At 42.1% G+C, this 17,184-nt stretch overlaps 1 protein-coding gene across 3 annotated transcripts in view; it reads left to right on the forward strand.

Annotated features, from left to right (window-relative positions):
- The first annotated feature begins 1,417 nt into the window (after positions 1-1,417).
- The window catches only part of MBP (myelin basic protein), a 116,163-nt gene continuing 100,396 nt past the window's right edge, over positions 1,418-17,184 (forward strand). The window contains exon 1 of one of the 3 annotated variants that reach the window (XM_065628870.1): positions 1,418-1,477. The gene's annotated coding sequence lies outside the window, so the exon portion shown is untranslated. Of the gene's footprint in view, positions 1,478-1,504; positions 1,800-2,243; positions 2,262-17,184 lie in introns of those variants that run through there. The other 2 variants (XM_065628869.1, XM_065628871.1) reach the window with 2 other exon arrangements.

Consider the following 17,184-nt stretch of genomic DNA (forward strand, 5'->3'; position numbering starts at 1 on the left):
TAAATATTAGTTTCTTTTTGTCATGCTTTCTAACAAAGTTACAATTTAAAAGTTAAAATACGCATAAATCTTAACTATCAAAGTTATTTAATGTGCTCCTCAAATTTCCAAGAAAAGCAGTATTTTTTTGCCAGTGAAGGAGTGTGAGGAAAGAGGCCAATTCAGAACAGTATTGTCTGTATTCTTAATATAAAATTCCCAAACTTGGAATTGCTCATACTGGCAGTATTCCATCTATTTTTTTTCCCTCTGCAACCCTTCCTTCTGTGATCTTTTTAAACTCACACTCAAGAGTTTTATCTTCAGGTTTTAGCATGCTGTGTGGTAGTCTTCATACTTAAAACAGACTCACATTGCAAACTTCACACTTCATACTGTAAGGAATTACCAGTAGGATGTTCCTTTCATACAATGGAAATGTTTATTCAAATAACTGTTTATCCATAAGAACACACAGTTTATAACCTGACTCAAAGTATTTTTCTTAAACCTTCTCTATCTTCAAAGAGAAATAGCAAACCAAAAAAGTTTTACTTATTGAAGAATTAGTGGGTAGCTGACTTAATAACTCACCATCTGTTGAGGTTTAAACATGATGCACTTGGCAGGTGCAACAGATAAATACAGTAATCACCAATGAACCTTACAAATAAAGTGGCTTCTTAAAAAAAAGCAACTATCTATACATTTACTTTCTACTTTTGCATTTTTTGCACAGGATGGAAACTCATATTATTTGCCTAAAATATACATAAGAGTGAATTGCTTCCCGCCACCCACCTGCCCCGGCTTCGAGTCAGATGAAATTCCAAAGGCAGTTTCTCTTCCCTCTAAACCCCGAACAGCCGCACCCTCGGGGTTAATGCTCTGAAATTTCTTCCCACGAAGGTGGCCCGCACCTCACACTAACGTGACACCGAGTCACGGCGCTGCAGGATGCCTATCTGATGGCGTGTGAATGATGCTCTGGGATTCAGATTCAGACCAGGCAAAGCGCAGCGTTACCCAGGTATCTGTCGCGGGTGCGTGACTTTGATTGTAAAATTGCAGGTAGCTTTCCCCGCCGCCCTTCCCCGACTCAGGTTCACGAAAATCCTACTAGGCCAAGTTGTGGGGACGATCCCACGGCTGTCAAGCCCGAGAGGGCAGCGAGCGGGCAGGGCAGGGAGGTTGCCCCCTCTTGCCTCACCGGAGCCGTGGCCAAATCCAGCTCCCGGTGACCCAAGCCCACTCGCCTCGCCTCCCCTCCCCAGCCAGGAGCACGGTGCCCGCCCCGCCCAAGGTAGCGGGCTCCCGTCCCTTCTTCGCCCTTCGGGGGTCCCTGTTCTGCCCGGCTCCGCCGGCGGGGTGCGGGGCCAGCCCGGTGCCCTCGCCCGCTGCTGCTTCCTGGTTGCGGGCGGCGCGGCTGCCGAGGGGCGGGCGGCGGGGAGCGGCTGCCGGGCGGCGTTGCAGCCGCCGGGGCGCAGCTCCCGCGCAGGTACTGGGGGCCAGCGCCGCCGTGCTTGCAAGGGGAGGGCCGGGGGCAGGAAAAAGCAACTCAGGAGAGCGGCAGCACCGGGCGGGGGAAGCGCGGTCGTGCGGCGGCGGGAGGGACCCAGGCGCGGAGGTTTCTTCCCTTCCCTGGCTGCGAAGTCTGCCGCCCGCCCCCCTCACCTCCCGGCTCCGTCCCTGCCTCTCCCCGCCGCCGCCTCTCCCGGTGGGTGGCGGGGACGGGTGTGGGGCAGTGCTGCCCTCTCGTACCTCGGCTGCACCCCCTGCATGCAGCCCCCGGAGCGCCGCAGCCTAGGAGGACACGCTGGGTGCGTTATGATTTCCTCCTTCCTTTATTATTATTATTGTGTGTGTGTGTTTTGGTTTTATTTTTGTCCTTCTGTCCGGGCGGGAGCCGTGCAGGGAGGGGAGCGCGGAGCAGGTCGGGGGAGCTGGCAGAGCCCCCCCCGCCGCCACCAGCTTTGGGGGCCGTAGCCGCCTCGCACGCCGCGCTCCGCCGTGTTTGTTGTTGTGCTCCGGGGAAGGCGGCGGCAGAGCGAGCGGTTCACCCGGGGCCGGAGGGAGCGTGGCGGGAGGGGTGGTGAGCGTTTCGACTTGCTGCTTCTGCTCTTCGCCGTGCCCGCCCCGCGTCCCTGCTCCTCGGCGGGGCAGCCGCGGGGGGCTCGGCGGAGAGCGGGCAGCGCTGGGGCAGCGCTGGGGCACCTGGAGCAGGTGGCGCCGGCACGGACGGGCAGCGCCGGGTGGCCCCCGCGCTTCCTCCTCCGGGACAGGTACTTGGCGGACTGGGCAAGCAGCGCTCGGGGCGGCCCGCCACGATCGGCGGGACGGCTGGGGAGGGCAGGGCAGGGCAGGCGGGGGAGGCGGCGGCCCCGGCCGGAGCCTCTGCCGGAGCCTTACATAACCGGGCGGGTGGCCGGGCACAGCGTGTCGCGTCCCGGGCGGCAGCCGGAGGCCCGGGGTGGGTGCCGTGGGCTTCCGGTTTCACATCGCGGCCGCGCACGGAGTTTTAACAGAAACAAGGCAACTTCTCTTTTTTTTTTTTTTTTTTTTTTTAAAAAAAAAAAAACCTCGCGGGGCAGGTGCTGCGGCCGCCGCCATCCCACCGGCCGCCCCCTCCACCTTCCCCTGCGCGGCCACTCAGCGGTTCTCGCCAGGGAATTCCTTGAAGTTTGTGTGGAGAAAGCGTGAGCCGCCCCCGGTGGCGGGGTCCGGGCTGCGAGGTGCCGCTGTCAGCGCCCCCGCCGCCCCCGTGTCCCCGCCGCCTGCTCCTCTCACCGGCCTGAAGCTGCCGAACCTTTGGTGCGTGTCACCAGCTGGGCGGTTTCTGTGGAGGGTTTGCCGGTGTTCAGAATAACTCGGGGTGTGTGTGTGTGTGTGGTGGGCTACAGCGAAGGCTGCAGGTTTAGTTTCTTCTTGTGCTTGTGGGGATTTTTATTTTTTTTTTTTAATTTTTTTAAAATTTTTTTTAATCGCTGCACGATTTGTCTCGGGAATAATGTAAACATGTATTTTTTGTAGTTTTAAATAGGTCAGTCATGATAGTGTTTCCTGCGGGCATCGCATTTGTCCTTCAGTATATCAGATGCTACATTCGAAGTAAGGTTGACTTAAAAAAAAAAAAAGAAGAAACTGAAAATAAAGGCTTTCTTGTGAAGAAGCTGAAGTTTTCCCTCTTTTCAGTGGGACCAGAATTGAGTGATCAGGAGTGACAGTGTATATATTGCACTATTTTATTTCTGTTATACCCACTGATTATTTTTAAAATGCTGAGGCTAATAAATATAGTTTTATGTCTGGAGTACTGCTAATTCACAGATACAAACAAGTTAACCTGTAGATTGTGGAGCCATTGCGTATAAAGGCTTGAAATACCTGTCTGGAAGGATGATGAAGTGCTGCCTGTCAGTCAAGGGCAATAATAACGGAGTTCAGAGAACAGCCTTGTTTTATGTTAATCGTTTGGTTATTGGTCAGCTGAGTGGGAAACAGTTCTCTAAAGACTTTAAATGGTCTTAATGATAACTGGTATGAGTCTGTCAAAGCTCTCAAGATCATGGATTCTATACTTTTTGTGTTTTACATCAGCTCTGCCTGTATGCATTCTGAATTATTCTGAAAAGCGCCTATGAGAACGCTAAAAAGGCCATACTGGGTGTGCTGGTGTTAAACCACGAAACTGGGATGTACCAAATTTCTACTGGCAGTGGCCAAGAGCAGGTGGCCAGAGAGGACTGTGATGGGGACAGCTTGAAGTGGTGCTTCCCCAGAATACTCTATCCAGGCAGCTGTGGCTCGAGGATTTCCTTGGATTCAAGTGTTGCCTTTGTGCTTGACAGACACAGAGTTCATTGTATATTTTGGTGTTTTGTTTTGTTTTGTTTTTTCTTTGATCTTACACAGTAGTTTTTGAAGCCATGTAGACTTTTAGTAAGATTACAGAAAGGTATCTGAAAAAATAGGTAACAAGATGGACCATTTCACAGACATTATTGGTCAGTAATAAGATGGTCTAAGGGCAGTTTCTAGTTTGCAAAGGCCCATGCATAAAAGTTATATTAATGCATATTAATTTTCCAACCAATGATCATGCATTAGGCTTTGAGATAATCCATCTAAGATAAAGCTTGGTATTCGTAATGAAACAAATGGCAGAGTGTGTTATGTTCTTCTCATGTATCCTAATGAAATGGATTCAAATTCATTTTCACTGAGTTGGGAGAAAGCCATGAATAAAATGTTTTGTCATCTTCACTGGATTTATAATAAGTAGAGAATTAAGAATAGAAATTGAGAGTTTATGCCCTGCCGCACAACTAAAGAATGTACACAAACTTTCAAAGCTGCTGTCCTATAATGGTAATTTCTATGAATTAGGTAGTGAATGTTACGGTTGTTACTGTGGTTATAAATGTTTGCCCACCCAGACCCTTTGCTTTATGATAGAAATTGTAGCATGTTACTTAAAAATAGTTTCATATTCAAATAATTGCTTAATTTCGTGCGCTCATGAAAATTTTCGTGACAAAATTGTTCTTGCATTGGGCTTTATTCCTCATAAAGTCAGCTCCCGTGTGATACTTAGATTTCTAGTCAGCTAAGCCCTACATACTTTTTAAAGATAAGCTTGTCAGAATTATAAAAAACAAAGACTCAAAACATCCTGCACATGCAGAGAAGGATTGTAGCTGTTCTCAAGGCAAGGCAACAACCGAGACTTGATGTTGGTCACCCTGTGAATCGATAGCATAATTGGGACGTGCTGCTGGCTCTTTCCAGTTCTGAGATTTTGAGAACATGTGTGTTAGTTGTGTGTTGGATTACAAATGAAGGTACGTGGAATGGTAATGGTAGGATCAAGCAAGAGAGCAATCCGTCCTAGGGGAATGCCAGTGTTCTCTTTCCATGTTGCTTGGAGAAAGGGGGAATTTGGAAAATAAATGCTTGAGTCTCAGTACTGCTGCATATGCACAGATTTCCTGTTTATTCTTTTTGTGATGTTTTTATTCAGTACTCCATATAAATTAGCCATGTGGTTGAAATAGCCACTTCAGTTATTTATTCTACCAAATAGAACATATCATTATAGTTTAGGCTCTAATTACTCTGCTACGTGATTGTTATGACTAACGAAACACTTTCATTGTAAACTGTTGAGAGAAGGCAGATAAAACTGAAATCCATGTCTCATACTTACTTGGAGGTTAAGTAGCAGAAGTTAAGTGTTCAAGATGATGTGCTACCTATGTTCTGTTGACTTCCGACCTGCCAGAAGGGAGTGCTGTGAAAATAGATGAGTGCTCATATGTTAGAACGTGGGCAGTTTGGTTCAAGTTTTTGCTTACCAGAACTAAACTGATTTCATTTACATGAGAACATAACAATTATCGACAGTCAACACAATATATGTGTGGATGAAATCTAGTATTCTTTGGCTAAAGCACTGAAAGCTTAACCAGTGTTTATTGGGGGAGAAGGCTGGAAAGTTTGTGTGCAAGACTTTGGTCTTGCATACAGATTTAAAGTGTAAACTCTGTCATGGATTAAAGTATAGCACAGTCTTCTGGGCAGCTGATGAGGTGTCCAGTCCTGTGATGTTTAATTACCTGAATGATTTTTCTCTCAGGCAAGATGTCACGTTGAAGCCGTGATCCGTGTTTTCTGTGTTGAGGCTCTTACTTAAATAAAGGACACCAGTGATGAACAGCAGTAGGTCAGGAACTTTTAGATGCAGTTTTGAATACAGCCAGTTGATAGACTTTTATAAAACAGGCATTTGTCTGGTTTCTTCAAAATGCTTTGCTGAAGATGTTCAGAGTTGTTAGGTGCTTCCAAGAAAAAAATCAGCAGGACACTGTCATTTCTGAAGAAGCCTGAATTTATATGTAATAAAAATAATAATGAGTTAGCAACCAATGGAAGAATCAGTAAAAGGATGTATGCCTTAGAACTCGGCTGCTCAAATAACTGGTGCAGCTGCTGTTTCAGACAGATAACCCTAGGCTCCAGTACTTCATTCGCATATTATTTGTGTTAATATCCATTTTCTGGGGCACCCAGCCTTCTGCACAAACTGCTTAATTTGGACCTAATTAGATAATCGGTAAAAAATGAACAAGTTAGTCTCCTGAGAGACAGATCCACTTGCCAAAGGCGGTGGCAGACTCCAGTGGAGACGACATTAGAGCTACGTTACTGTAGCCTTCAGTCGCGGTTCTGGGTCTTGCTGTACTCATCCTTCTGCAGGCAGGTCCTTCTCACCTGGATGAGACAACATGTGAACACTGTTCAAGCTAAAGGAGCACAATATGGTGATACCCACTAGGTTGTAAATTCAAATGACGCAATTGGAATCTGGTTCTCTAGGGGTTTCGCCCACCAGAGGATTTAGACAAATGTTCTTAGTTATGCTGAGCCCTGTAGAATGAGCTGTGGTTGGAAAGTGTGGCACGAAACTTCACTGGCAGCTCTTCCCAAGCGAGACAGTGATAGTGTCTAATCTTACAGATTCGGTGACGTTAAATAATGGCTATGTCACGCGCGGTTTTATATTTTCTTAACTTAATCATCTCATTCAAATCACTTATGAGTCTTCTGTATTTGCTTCTCTGGTTATTTTCATGTATTAGTTGCACATGAAGAAATTTCTTGTGCTATCTAACCACCATACACATAGAAAATGTAATCCTAGTTGAATCCTGGTGTCACGTGGGCTTTTGGGTATAGTAGTAAATAGTTTTTATGTTAATTATGTGGATGATTAGCGATTTCATTGACTTCTGAAGAACAAATTGTACTCATGTTTTCTTACTTTGCCAGCTGTTGTCAGTTTGGCTTTTTTTTTTTGAGAAATTTTCTTGATTTGCAGAAGATATCAGTCACTCTCATTTCAGTTTTCTCCACCTCATCTTCCTAGCTGAGAGGTTTGCAGAGACTGACCCTTCTGTAAAAGGTTGATCATCCTGGGTTTAACTGTTCTGTAGAGACTGACATACAGCTTCCTACTATTTTCTTTAAAGGATTCAGAATCTATTATGAACAATTTTTCATAGCTGAAGAGTTTCTAAATGGCAGATACTTAAACAGTTCCTGACAACAGTATTCAGATTTTAATGTTTTGGTTTTCTCCTATTTGGAAAAAAGGTTTATGCTTCTTAACATGCTCAGTTAAAAATAATTGGAGAACTCTTTGGTTAATATAAAGTGAGATCGTTACCATGAGGCTTCTTGCATCAGTTGCAGTAACTGTGAAATCCCAGCTCTGTTGCTTGGAATAGCTGTAAATCTTGGCCATATCCCAGGAAAGCCCACGCAAAGGGCAAGTGAGAGAAAAACATGAAATAACATGGAAATTTCCAGCCAGCTTTCTTTGGTTTTTTTTTTCCCCTTCTGTCCTGAAGTGATTTTGAAATAACTCAGTAGGGAAGTTTGTTTTCTCAATTTTTACTTCACTATAGCTTTTTATTATTTTTTTTTCTGAAGCTTTTGTATGGCCTTTCAAAAGGGAGAGATTAGGAAAGTAACAAACCTGAAAAGATTGATCAAATCAGAATTTATATATTTGTTTTTTTTAAATACACAGTGACTGAAAGTACAATGGTGATTTTTATATTAATCTTTTTCTAAGTGTGAGCAGTTTTTGATCCATGCATCAGCTGTGCTAGTTCTGTTTTGCACATTGGAAGGAAAGATGTTTATTAAGTGTTGCTTTTCTGTATTTTGTTTGAACACGCGCAAAATCTCGTAGTGTATAATTGCAATTGTTAATATTTAGTCCCTTAAACTTTTGGGAAAGCTTAAACATTTGAGAATGTTAAAATTCAAGCCTTCCCAGATGGGTAGAATTAAGAACTGAGGGAAACTAGCATCTAACTATTATGATTTGAAAGTGAGAAAGGAAAATCAAAGCAAATACACACCAACATATATTCCTAAAATTAATTCAGGTCTCTAGTGTATTTTTATATGTTTACCTGGTACATTATCTGGCTTCTGCTAAAGAGTTGAAATCTCTGGATCACAAGTGAAAGTATGTTTGTTCTTAGCCTACTTCTCATTTAGAAGTCAGAAAATTCAGGTAAAGCAATGCAGTTGGACGAGTTATAGCTATCTTTGGAATTCAGACTCTTGGCAGAGCGAGAGATCAGTGCTAACAGACACATATAAAGCTGTTCTGGAGAAAGTTCATGTATTGTTTACAACCCTTGTACTTGGTCTTAATGTTTGCTTTTAAGCCTTGATTTTTCTGAAAGAGATTTTTCAAGAATACAGAAGAGGGAACATTTTTATCAAAGATACACACATGTTCATCATATCTGGCTGCGTTTTTCAGTCAGTTCTCTGGACTATGGTCTTGTGAATACATGCAAGACCATGAAAAATAATGGTTTTATGCAGTGGGTTAGGTTTGATCAAGGACTCCTATAGTGCAACAGCAGTCTGTCATCTCAGTGGCAATATACTTGTCCTCCGAAGATTCAAAAAGCCCTGAAATACAGTTGTTCTGTAGCTTTCAGTACTCTGCCAATCTTTTCCTTTTTTCAGTTACAAATTGGGCCATCGTAGTTTCCGGCTTAGAAGGCAATTGCATATTCTGGGTGCCCAAGGGTCTTTCAGAGGACAGTGTGTAGCTGCTGCTTGTGTTGTGCCTCAGGATCTGCTGTCAGCCCTTTCTGGACATGATATTGCCAAAGTGTGGTATGGTGGCAAGAAGCCAACCATGAGGTAGGCTCATCTTTCGTCATAAGGTGTTTCACTGGTAAAACTGTCACAGTAAAACCATCGTTTCCAATGTGGTAGCCTCAGAACCCTGTGGACAGTTGTCCTGTACCATCTACTTAGTATTCACAGTCCTAATTTTCCTTGATAGAATTCAGATAGATGAACTAAAGTAAGGTAGAGTGGCTTCAGGCTGGTAATGCTGGTTGGGTGCATTAAGTGGTAGAGATGGTCTTTGCTGTTTCCTCAAGTCTTCTTCCTAATTAACCTAACAGTATCACTTTCACCTTGCCCATTTCAGCTGACCAAATCTCACTCATTCCTCAGGTTTGTGTAGGCTGGGTTAGTGTCTTGATGACGATACAGTGTAGACTTTTGGGTTTTTTTTATAATGCAGCGGTTCTTCAGATGCCAGTGACAGCTGTTATTGTCCGCTGGCCTTAAAATCTGAGCATAAACCTGCGTGTTATCAACGTATCCCTAGCTCAGAGCCATTTTCTTCTGACTAATATATTTAATAATATATATATATATTATTAGAACTTCTCTTGGCTTCCCATTATACCCATTCTCAGGAAGTGTTCCTGGAGTTCATGACAAATTCCTTGGGTAACCGAGGTTCTCAGCTCATCTCAGAAGAGACCCATCAGCTTCTGGGATAAGAGTTAAGTCCAAAATATCTCATGGTTAATAGTAAAACATTGCTTTATGATGTTGTGTAATGTGTTATAATGCTTTTCACTTACCTTACTCCATCACTGTTATTTCCCAGATGTCAACATCCCTCTTCTAGAAAAAAATCAGTTGTTAGTTAAACTTTCTTGTTAAATCTTGTTAATTTTCTTGATGAAAAGTAGTGTTGGAATGCCATCAGATGTCATCCCAGGCAGAGCTTGCAGTGATAATAAAATAAAGTCATATACTTGGGAATCATGATGGATTTGCACATCTGCTGGGTTTTTTTGGGTGAAGGACAACTGTACAACTTTCACAGAATCACAGAATGTTAGGGATTGGAAGGGACCTCGAAAGATCATCTAGTCCAATCCCCCTGCCAGGGCAGGAACACCTAGGTGAGGTTACACAGGAAGGCGTCCAGGCGGGTTTTGAATGTCTCCAGAGAAGGAGACTCCACGACGCCCCTGGGCAGCCTGTTCCAGTGTTCCGTCACCCTCACTGAGAAGAAGTTTCTTCTCAAATTTAAGTGGAACCTCTTGTGTTCCAGCTTGAACCCCTTGTCTTACTGTTGGTTGTCACCAAGAAGAGCCTGGCTCCATCCTCGTGACACCCACCCTTTATATATTTATAAACATTGATGAGGTCACCCCTCAGTCTCCTCTTCTCCAAGCTAAAGAGACCCAGCTCCCTCAGCCTTTCCTCATAAGGGAGACGCTCCACTCCCTTAATCATCTTTGTGGCCCTGCGCTGGACTCTCTCAAGCAGTTCCCTGTCCTTCTTGAACTGAGGGGCCCAGAACTGGACACAATATTCCAGATGAGGTCTCACCAGGGCAGAGTAGAGGGGAAGGAGAACCTCTCTCGACCTACTAACCACCCCCCTTCTAATACACCCCAGGATGCCATTGGCCTTCTTGGCCACAAGGGCACACAACTTTGTGTCTAGAAAGGACCTGTTACAGTGAAAACTATGACAGCAAAGGTTGAAACCAAAACGAGGAAAATAACTAGCTGATGTTTTCAGTACATCTGTGGTATGGGATAAAATGCTGATGAAACAGTACAAAGCAGTGACTTGGGAGATTGATGTGTCCCTTGAAGATTTATCCATAAAGAATGTTATAATAATTATAATAGGAAACTTTTTACCCTTATTGTGTTGTATTCATAGAGTTTTGATAGCTCACACCATTCTACAGAGCTATTAATAAAATACAAGCAAAACCCATAATGTCCTAAAATACTAAAATCCACTGTCAGGTAACAGAGTGGTCCCATTTTAGTTTGGCTCTTTAGTGAGATCGTCACTGAAAAATACTCAGCAGTTTGATTCCAGGCATTGTCATCTCTGCAGTGCTTAGTTCAAAGGAAAAAACACACAGTGCCTGAAAGGATGACCGAAAGATGATGGTGAACTGTTGTGGAAATGGTTGCCTGCTGTTAGCAAACGTTGAGTTAGCAGATAGGCTTTTCACATTTTTTAAGTCAGCCTTGATATTAACTCTCCTTTTATTTTTGTAAAAGTAGAAAGAAAACAAAACAATGATGTTTTATCCGTAGTTGTTTTTTAGCTTAATATACATGCTCAAATAATTGGGATTGACTTAAAGGGGAGAAAAAATGCAATTATCTTTTACTTTTTTTAAAATCTTTTTACTCTTTGTTGGGCCTTTTAGGCTCTTTCCTCAAATTGTGGAAGTATCGAGGGACTTCTTACTAAACAAAGTGCGTAGCTTCTACAAATAGAAACTCCCTGGCTTGGTTTTTTGTAATCTTTTATCTGTACTATTACTTTGCCCTGACTTGTTTGTTGGAAAAAAGATAAGTTTAAGCTTCTGCTTGGCTTTCATCAGCGTGGTCTGACTCAGCACTGTTCACCTGGAGGGTAGGCAATAATTTGGCTTTGTTTTTGTTTTTCAGAAAGATATTCTTGTAAAATGGAAAAGAGCCCCTAACAGTCTCACAGGGAAAAGTTGTTGTTTTAAAGGAAAGGAATTCTAGTAGGTGTTTTTCAGCTGAATGCAGGACTGATGACGTTGAAAAGTTCATCTTAAATTTTGGCTGACTTTTAGAGTGGGTTGCAAAATATTCTTTTCTTCTCTTCCTCCTGTGGTGAAAAGCTTTGTATGTGGTGTGGTTATTTGGTTTGATTTTTTTTTTTTTTTCCCCTCTTCTTAATGCTGACTCCTGAACACCATGACCTTCTTTATTAGTGAAGGCACTATAGGAAGAAATTTGTGCCCCTGGAAAGCATGAGAAAGGTTGCAAAATAGTTTTCATTACTTCTAATTGGCCTTTTATTATAAATGGTTTGTACATTTCATTTCCGTGAGTAATACTTTATTCAGCTATTAGGCCTTAGTGAGGCCACAAACAGTAGGCAGCCACAACAATAGTGTGCTCCTTGACTTAATGGAGTTATTTGGTACAACGCTGAGTAGCATCATATTGAGAATTCTAAACTGCAGTTTATATTCTATCATGAGGGACTGTTGTGTCAGCCATGAAGTGTATACTGTACCTGTAGTCTCTTTTGGTTTTGGTGCCTTCCCCCCAACAGCTGCAGTGCTACTAAGTGAATTAGGATTAATTGGGGTTGAGGTTGTTCAGTTGTCCTGGCTCAGTGAGTCAAGCAGCTTTGTAGAGGGTTTTGAAGGACGTATTCTGTAGGGCCCTTGTCAGTCACATGACTAAATAAATAGGAGCATACGCAGTTCTTTTGATCTGCGTAAGTGCATACAATTGAGAGAATAGCGAAGGCATTCACTGTATTGGGTGCACATAGATCATTTGTACAGCATGTTTTGAGTATGCCTGAAGCTTCTTCTGTTTTCCTGGATGCATTGTGCCTAAATGTGCATACTCTGCATAGCATACGTACACAATTCCAGCATAGACACATTCAGCTTAGAAGAGACTTTGGGAGGTCTCCAGTCCATCCTTCTGCTCAAAGCGGGGTCACTCATTAAATCAGACCAAGCAGTGTAGGGCCTTGTTTAGTTGCATCTTGAAAAGCTCTGAGGACAGAGATTCCACTGTGTTTCAGGGCACATGTTCCGATGCTGGATTATCGTCATAGTGTATCTTTTTCCTCCTTATCTAATAAATATTTATACCTTCCTTGGTTTCAGTTGACATTGTTCTCCCCCCATGCACGTTGGTAAAAAGCCTGGCTCCACCTTTTTAGTAATCTACTTTTAGATGTTGGAAAGTCACTATTAGCGCTCCAAAGCTTCCTCCAGGCTGAACAATCCCAGTGTCTTCTGCCTCTCCTCACAGGGTATGTGCTTCAGCCACTAAATGTCTTTGTGGCCTTTCACTGAACTTACTCCAATTGACTACTGCTTCATAGAGGGCATCCAAAAGTAGACCCAGTAGTGCAGATACCAGAGGAATGGATCATGCATGAAGCAGAAAAATTGCTTCCCTCAGTCCACTGGCCGTGCTTCTGTTGCCAAAGCCTTTTAGCTCTCATTGCTGCCAGGTGGGCTGCTGATTCATGTCTTGCCTACTGATGTCAAAGTCCCCCAGGTCATTTTCAGCAGAGCTTCTCACCAGTAAGTTAGTCTTCAGGCTGTGCTCACGTGAGGTTTCTGTCAGCCCTGTCTTAGTCATTCTGAATGGCAACCCTGCCCTCCAGTGTATCAGCTGCACCCCTAACTCTTGTGTTGTTTTCAGACTTATTGAATGTTCTGTACACTCTGCCAGGTCGTTGTTAAAGATATTAAACAGGACAGGGCCTCTAACCTATCCACTTGTAACCAGATTGTGAACAAGTATCAGCTACTTTTCGAGCCTGATGATAGAGATAGGGATTTTTATCATCTAGTAGTCCATCTGTCTAGACTGTAACTGAGGTCAGGTTAGGTGTGAAGGTGCTGTGAGAGATGTTGAGTCTTGCTAAAAATCAAGGTAGATGATACCACTGATCTCCTCTCATCCGCAGATCTCATTATTTTATGACAGAGAGTAATCATATTGGTCAGGCATGATTTAACCTTAGAAAATCCATGTTGGTGATTCCCAGTCACCACCTTCTCTGTATGCCCAGAAATGACATCCAAGTGGGTATATGTCTGAACTTACTATGGGTGGAGACTAATAATGAAAGTAGGCTGGACTGTGATGCTTGCTTTTCCAGTGATCCCTCAGACTTGGTAACCTGTGCATAATCCCTTTCCTGCTCTTCTTTTCTGGATGCCCTGTTGTCCATCTGTAGGTGGTTGAGTGTGTGCTGGTCACAGGATGGAGCACCTGCATCCTGGGAATGTGGTGATAAATGAGTGGGGACTTCATGTGACCTGGGGTAGCAAGCTTGTTAGGAACAGGATGTTGCTGCTGGAGTGATTCCTGCTCCCTGTGCGTGAGGAATTTGCAAGAAAGGAAGGTAGCAGCAGAAGTGACAGTAAGTTTAATAATTATATTGGTTTGATCGTTTTATTGCTGATCTGCTTATGGCCAGTGAACTTTGTCTTGGATTCTCTTCTGTATTAATTTAGGTCCATGATCTTGCCACTAGCTTGATAATAACAAGAAATGGATATGCAAGTGTCAATGAGAGGGCGTGTGAAAAATCTTTATTTGCATTCCAATATACATTTAAAGCTTTTTTTTTTTTTGGTGTTTGGTTGTGTTTGTTGTTGCTAATATGCGTTTAAAACTTCTCCAGTCACATGCTGGCTTTTTTTTCTTCTAATCACCATTTTGATATTAGCTTATTACTCATAATTTTTTAGGTGTTTGTCCAGGTTTTGGCTGGGATAGAGTTAATGTTCTTCCTAGTAACTCGTTGGTATAGTGCTGTATTTTGGGTTTAGAATGGGAATAATGTTGATAACACACTGATATTTTAGTTGTTGCTAAGTAGTAAAGGACTTTTCAGTTTCTCATGCCGTGCCAGGGGTGCAAGAAGCTGGGAGAGGGCACAGCCAGGACAACTGGCCCAAGCTGGCCAAATGGGTATTTGATACTATATGATGTCATGCTCAGTATATATTTTGAGGAAAGAGGGAAATGTTTGGAGTGATGATGTTTGTATTCCCAAGTAACCATTACATGTGATGGAACCTGGCTGTCCTGGAGATGGCTGAACACTTGTCTGCCCATGTGAAGTAGTGAATGAATCTCTTGTTTTGCTTTGCTTGTGTGCACAACTTTTGCTTTACCTGTTAAACTGTCATTAATTCATTCTCAACCCACGAGTTTTACTTTTCTGGATTCTCTTCCCGATCCTGCTGGGGATGAGGGAGAGAACGAACAAGCAGCTGCGTAGTGCTGAGTTTCCAGATGGGGTTAAACAACGACAGTGGCCTTTGGAAAACACCAGCAACCCTCAAATGCAGCGAGACCCACAGTAAAACTGAGACTTGCTTGATTTGCACACAGTAAGAAGCAAACAAATTTAACTTGCTTGTATGGTGCTGAGCGCACTATGTTCAGAATGGCTTATTGGGGAATTTAGTATTTCTCAGATCTTATCATTAGCACCACATGCCTTACTGGTTCAGATGTTTAATTTTCCAACTTTTCCTGTTATTGATGAGCAGTGATTACTCTCTGTAGTTCATCACGTATCAAAATACTTCTGTCATGTGGAGATAGCTGTCCTTAGTTTCATACTGTAGGGAACCACACATAATGGTTTAAGTATTCATTTTTATTCATTGCATTATTATTTAGGCTGTGAAAAACCTCTCGGGAGTAAGATTATAAATATGTTTAATGAAGCATTTCTCCAGGACCAGTAGCTGAACTGAATGTAAGAGTTACATTTTACGGATTAGAAATGTTATAGTAACAATCCTGTCAGCAGTGAATTAATCAGAAATACAGCTTTCATAATATGTTTTGAATGGCATGTGCAATTAACTAATGATTTTGATGATTCCAATAGTGTTTAATTGCAGTAAGGCTATAATACTTCAGGAAAAAATAATGAGAGATTGAAAGTCATTGTCAGTATTTTATCTCAATCCTACACATTCCCCAAAATCAATTCGACAGTTTCTAAACTGAGACTGAAAATGTGTGTAGGGGAAAAAGTCAGATGCTAAAAGGTAAATAGTACCTCAGTAGTAAGTTTTAGATATGTAACTTATTAGTTTTGTCTCTAATGTATATGTCTCTTATATTTTAGGAATCTGTTTCTATGCTCTAATTATTTGTGAAGTGTAAAATCACATTTTCCTTTTGTCCAGTTTAGTAAATTAATCGCTGCAAATAAAAGATTAACACGCAAATATGACACTGGTAGAACATTACATTTGAAGATGGCCAAATGATTAAAGGTATTTCACGACCAGCCAGCTCTGTGCTTTAACCTGAGAAAAATAGCCAGGGCTTTGTAAAGAAAGTGATTAAATAATTTCGTAATCACTCGTGCATTACAGCAATAACAGTGGCACACGCAAGCATGAAAGCTGGTTTTGCGGTGTCTTCCTGATGCAAACCAGCATGATTGTCTTCAGTGGACTTGCTTGTATAAGAACAGACAGCCCAAACAAGTAAGATCAAATGAATGCAAGAAGATTTTAAGATGTTAAAGTCTGTTGTCACACTAATTTTACATAGACGATATATAGATAAAAAGGTTATTCTGCAGATGTCTTTTTGTGGTATTGAATCATCTTGTGATTTTTTTTTTTTTTTTTTTTTAATTGATTGAGAGAGGCATTGACTTAGAGTATGTTGACTCAATTCCAGCTGGTAATTACATTCTGTTTGTATAAAATTTCTTCCTCTAGTGCCAGTTGAATAAGCTGCCTGTCATTTACTGTTTCAAGCATTTTAAGTATTCTCTATCTAAAGGTTGCTGCAATTCAGAAATGTTTGAAATTATTCTTATTTGTATTTGTTTGGGAACCCTGTGCATTGAAGTTATTGAACAGATTTTAATCTTTGTTCCAACTAAAATTGCCACTCTTAAGAGACTGTATTTTTTTTATAATAATGGTTTATGATCTAGTGGTCTGATTTTACATAGAACACCAATTTTTATAAGTTCTGGTGTCACTCAAGTTCCTGAAAATTAAACTATCATTAGATGAAACTAAAAGATACACGTAAATTATTTCACTTCAAGCCCTGTCATAAAGAGCAAGGCTAGCTCCTCATCAGGGAGATTCTCATGATTGCCGTTCTAAAAGAAATTTGTAAAAGCCTGAAGCAGGCAAGTCACAAAGTAGTACTGGTTTGCATGAAACTTCAGAAAATAAAAAATTGTGTGCAGAGGAAGCTGAGGCAAGAAATTAGAGCTCAGACTGAATGGAATCTTGAGTAGCGTTGCTATGGGACATATGTAGCAATTTTCTGGCCAAGAAAGATGATTTCCTTCTGCTTGCGATACCATATTTATAATATAAGGTCCGGGGAGGGGAGCATTTGCTTTTGTGAAAAATTTTATATTTTGGATTGTGTTTGGGCCCAGGCAGGCTGCAGTGTGTTAAGGGTAAGCAAGTCATAAGAAATGAGCAAAATAGTAATTGTTATCAAAATTATTAGGTGCCCTTGTTTCTGCTGTGTTGCGATACCATTATTTTATCAAGCTGCGCATGTCCTAGTCTCACTGTGCATCTGATTCCTTTATTACCTGCTTATTTTTTTCCCTGTGTGGCATTTGAGAGAGCATTTGTGGTATGATCTGCAAATCTTCTCCGTTCTAGCAGACAAAACAATGTGTAGTGTAATTTTAAGTGCTTTAGGGATAGCTAGTCATATGATATAGTTGGGAAAATAAGGGAAATTTATCTGCATTACTAATTGAATTTAAGAATGAATGTAAGTGAACTCTGATGTATCCAAA

The sequence above is a fragment of the Caloenas nicobarica genome, chromosome 2 (assembly GCF_036013445.1).
Source record: "Caloenas nicobarica isolate bCalNic1 chromosome 2, bCalNic1.hap1, whole genome shotgun sequence".
Lineage (NCBI taxonomy): Eukaryota > Metazoa > Chordata > Aves > Columbiformes > Columbidae > Caloenas > Caloenas nicobarica.